Here is a 5,436-nt window from a genome sequence, read left to right as displayed (position 1 = left end):
ATAACATTTTGAATAGCGGGTCAGCGCCTCAATCAATTACATAAGCATGTAAAGTCGGTCTCTCGGAAAAAAATCCTTTTTCATGCATATGCATTAAAACATGTTCGCAATTATCCTCGGAAATTGCCTTCATTGGATTAAGCAGCAGTCTTGGCGGCGGGTTCTGGTCTTCCCAGTGCCTTTATTAAAGCCCTGAGCAGCTCTGGGTATAATAGAGCAGAGAGAGTGTTTGTTTAACCAATGTTTACTAAAGAAAGGCTAAAGCACCGGACTGGTTTTTGATAACAAAAGAGAAAAAACTCATTTGGAAATGCTCCTATTAGTCGGTCAGCAAACGAAGAAGCACTTTCAGAGCCACTAAACCCCCCCCACATGTTTTCCTAGGACACAATTAAGGACGGTCCTCAAAGAGAGACTTCGGATAAGTGTCCTTTCGGTGGATGCCGTTTAAGGCTCTTGACTCATTATCTGTAAATGGTCTCTGTATGGAAAAAGATTAGGTGTACAGGGTTTGACACTTCGGTTTTACATGATATGCTGTGCTACAGTCGCAGTGACAGAGGGAAGTACTAATTACCCAGGGCTATCTAATAACATGATTTTCTACCATTACCTCTAAAAGGCTAAAGTTAACCAAGAAGAAAATAATCATCATAAGCTTTAGAGAAAAAAACCCAAGCACGTATGGATTTTGTTAGGTCTTTAGCTGTCGAATAATAGTGCATAGATCAGCTTAAGAATGATTATGACCAATCGAACATCTCAGGTTGTCTTTGAATAGCTGCTCCCTCTCCCTCCGCCGCCCACGCCAAATCATTAGGAGCTGAAATGTACACCAGTCATTCCCCAAACTATACCAAGACTCTTAGAGTTGTCGGATGTGTTTCAAAAGAAAGTCACTCTATTCTTTGCTGTCTGTTTACTTGCCAGCAAAGTCTGGGTGAAACAGAGATCCCAAATGTGGGACCTACTCTTAAAATATCTTCTCTAAAACGTGTTCAGTTTTTCAATGGCTACATGGTAATTGAACTGTACAGAGATTATTGACTAGTTACCGGATCCTGGGGGTCAGCTCACAACGGAGAAGGGGAAAGAATACTCCTAACTTTTCACTTTCCATTTCCCAATCAAAATATTGAAGGACATTCTGATAATACTTTGTAAAAGGGGGTCGTCTTGTTTCTGGATTGTCATCTGGCAAAGCCATCTGACATGCATCAATTCCCTTGCAATGATAAAACCAGAAACGAGTCGCCTTTTCCATCGCAAACAAGTTACTTCTATTTTTAATGATTTTGAATTGATCTCATCCGAGCCAGGAGAGGAACCTGCAGCTACTGTTTATTTGCTTGATGCCTACGTTAATGCCAGCTTTAATAAGCATAGATCTTCTCATTTCAAACGATCAGATTTTCCTATGAAATTGACTCAGTTGATTTCAGTGACCAAAGAGCGTATTGCGGTGCTTACAGACAAAATGTCAGAAACCTCCTGTATGTATAGCAATGGAGTATTTCGCTCCACCTGCGAAATTGTAATATTCCCTTTCCCCTTCCTTCTACCCAGTGACATTATCCGAAGTATAGGGAATAGCATTGTAAAGGCTTCAGAGGTCGCAATTTTGATAGTATAACAATGATTTGATAATAGGTGACATTTACAGCCCATCTGGAATGGGTGGTTCTGAGACACGCTGAAATAATGGGAAGTAAGTTGAAAGGGTAATTAGAGGAAGAACAAAAATAATGACTAGCCAGGTCAGAGAATGTCCATCCGACCACGTAGAATCGCATTGTGCCACTGATTTGCAAGTAGAGTTTTCCACTGGCCTCCATCGGCAGTTGTACTTATAAATCAGTGAGACACTATGGACCGCTGGGCTTCTGAGACTGAGGGAGAAAACACCTCCCCCGAATCGTTTAGAAAGCTGGTGGTGAGGGGTGTGGTTTTTTTTTTGTCGGGGACAGGCAGCTATACCTAGAGAAGAGATTGAAAATGGGGAGCAGCTATGAGGCGATCACGAGATGAACTTCCTGCCAATGAAGTCAAAGACAACCTTTCTATCGCAATAATTTGCTTTGATGAGTAGGGAGAAGTTAGCTAGGATGAAACAGTGGAAATAGTTACTGAACAATTCTGCACTGTTCTGGTACTTCTGTAGCCACCGAATACATCTGGCTCACATAACACATCCACATGTGTTAACTTACTACACTCTTAAATTATATTTGCAGGGGACCTTCGCTGGTTCCCGGGAATTGGAAAAATAACTCAAGGAGCAGAAAAGAAAACGAGAAATGATCCAAACAGCAGCTGAGTTTCATATTAGAAACAATAGTTGGGACTACGTGAGGTAAAATGTTGATAAACATAGTGTTGACTGGAGGGAGCCGACCTAGATTTATGAGAGGACAGGGCTTGTTTAACTAGCTTGATGGGATTCTTCAAAGACAGTACGCCAAGCACCCAAGGAAAAGGCAGCAGCTATTACATCAACACTTCTTGAAGTTTCACACTAGACTGGTTTGGTCAGAGTAAAGAACAACACCACAGAGAAGGAAGGATTAGCTAGCTACTAGAGGGTTGGATGCTATAGAAACACCAGAGAGAGAGAGAGCTCTTGGAAAATTGGCTGAAAAACAGCAGGTGGCTGTAAAGGGTCATTTCTCTCGATGGAAAGAGGTTACCACTCGGTTACATCAAGCTTTGCTTTAGGGATCTGTCTTGTTTATCATGGGAGGATTATAAGATCTGAAATTGCAAATAATGAGGAAGATGTAACAAAATCCACGTAGAGAAATGTAAATAACCTATTTGTAAGCAATCCACCAAAATAGACAGTATCCACTACATGCAAACGTTATGCTGATCAAACAAAGCAATTAGGACCTATTGAGGGAAAAATCTTTGATGTTGCTGTGTCAGCCCAGTACGCAAACATGCTAGTGAGTGGATTTAAAGTTTGGCTTTAGCTGAAAGCCATGAGAAACCATTTGATGGAATGTAGTGCTGAGAATACTTTCCAAAGCACAACCACTTGGTTAGACATGATTTAAAACAATACTCTGGGATGGCTTTTGACAATCTTTTCATACCAGTGTATTATTAAATTGGAAGAATATAATACAGGGAATAGTTCAGGAGTCACTTCAGCTATAATACTTTAGACAAACAACGAAATAGGATCCTGCACTACTTTACTCACTCGAATAGGGACTATTGGTTCGAGTAAGGGCGGCAGCATTGACTCCTAAGGATTGATTCCCACCGATGTCAATGTGAGATCTGGCATTTTTATAGGTGGCTAGAGCATAGGACCTCAAATGAATTTCTTCTCCAGCCCTACCTCTGGGCTGGATGGGAAAGGTCTTGCAGTGCTTCTAGGGAAGGCGTTGTGGTGCTCAGCTTATAGACATGTTCATAGGAGCTGAGGGAAATTCGGAGCCTTTGGGGTTTTTCTTTCTTTCTTTTTAATTGATTAAACATTTGTCCGAGATGTAACCACTGGATGCTTACAGTGAAACGTAGCGGCAGTTCTGATACAGCTCAAATAAAGCTCGCCTGCATGGCAGACTTAAGAAAAGCTTTTTGGGTGAGTTAATGGCAATTTTTGTAAACCAACAGAAAATTCTCAGTAAACATGAAATCTCTCAAATCCTTGTCGAGGTCTTTTTGAAGTGTAATCTAAATCCAAAATGTAGCAAATAAATCAAAGGAAACATAGAAATGATCGAAAATAAAAGGAACACTTTTATATAGATACTAGAGCACGGAATTCATAGGAGAGAAATCCAGAAAACCGACCAAGCTATTTTTGATCCTTAAATAAGGATCATAAGTTGAGGGGTTGCTGTTTTCCCGCTGACTGTTTCATTAGCCGTCATTTTTTCATAAGACAGCAAAGTGATTAACATTAATTTCCTTGTTCCCTTGGTTCTTGCGATATTTTGCCTTTTGTACTATTGTACGGCTGATATGTTCCTATGGTGTCCACTTCCGCTTTTGACATTAATACAACTATTTGAAGCTTAAACTCAATGAATAATGACCACGTCAGAGAGAAAAGCTAGGTCCTGCAAATTTACTCTCAGGAGTAAACCTCAAGAACACCCATATTCTTAGTTGAAATCACTGACTCCGGTGAGTAAAGGCTGCAGGATTGGGCCCTTAGTTCTGGACTGCTGCCAGTAGGCATGGTGGAATGGTAAGTGCACCGAATGGTTACTCTATAGCTGTGGTGTTCGACCACTTCTGAAACAGTATCCACTACAGTGGCTACTGCTTTAGTAAACTAGCCACACTCAACCCGACAAATAGCCACATTGTTCAAGCCAACTAACCACACTGAACTGGTCAAATAGCTAACATGCCACGTGGCTAGCGTGTTGGACTTTGCTAGCACACTCCACCTTCCCTGTGAAAGTCTCTCTGGCCCCTGGGCTCCCAACACCCAAACACAATTATAACGGCTTTGATTATAATTGTATTCCTGACAACGCTCCAAATGCTTGGATGTCAAGGGTAGACTTTTAAAAGGGGATGTTGCAGCCATTCCTATGAAGTGGTTGACAGTTCCTTGTTATGAAAATCAGACCCAGATTGTTAACGCCAGGATGTATAACTGACAAAAGATTGCACTATTTAACAACCACAGTTAAAATCCACATAACAGTAACTAGGCAGAAAGAAACTAGGCACAGACATCTATTTTACAAGTGGAAAAGTAATCTCAAAAGGCCTCGTGGAGCCCAGGGGCTCTGACTAAGTGAAAATAAGTTCCTGATCAATTATTAAGCATGTATGATCTTCGCAGCTAAAGGCAATCACGCCCTTGCAGATTCCTACGACCTCTGGCCTGCAGTTTCAGGGAGTTTTCAGTTGCAACACCCTGTGAATGAAGGCCTTGAAAATCCCGAATGAAAACTACCAACGCTCTGAAATGTTTTTATTTTCCGGCGTCAGGCCGGTGTATTTCCCACTTCTGCTTTGCATTTCACCGAGAAGGCTTTTATGGTGCGGCCAACCTACTACAAAAGGCATGTTGGGAAGGGGGAGGGAAATTCTCCCCTTTGTTGTGAAACACTTTTGCGCACTTTCTTTCTTCCCCAAGCTAACGAGTACAAAGGAACCCGAACTGCCGGGGCCCGAGAGCAGATCTGGGGGGGTTGCTTTCCCTCTGACGGGAAACGCAGCTGAGGCTGGGGGAACCTGCAGTACAAGGCACCCTTAGCGCCTGCAGCTGGCCCCCTGCAATTTCTATACGGTGCTGCTGGGCCGCCTGGTCCGCCTTCCGGCCTGGTTTCCCTGTCCAGCGACTGCAGCGAGTCAGTAAAAGCCGGGGCAGCGCCCTGCAAAGCGATAGCCCCCCAGGGCGGGGCGGGGCTTGCAGAAAAAGAAGACCCCCCCCCCCCCCCCGCTGGACGTTAAGAGGCAGCA

This window comes from Pelodiscus sinensis, chromosome 7, assembly GCF_049634645.1.
Source record: "Pelodiscus sinensis isolate JC-2024 chromosome 7, ASM4963464v1, whole genome shotgun sequence".
NCBI classification, from domain to species: Eukaryota; Metazoa; Chordata; order Testudines; family Trionychidae; genus Pelodiscus; species Pelodiscus sinensis.
Note: the sequence above shows the minus strand (reverse complement) of the source record.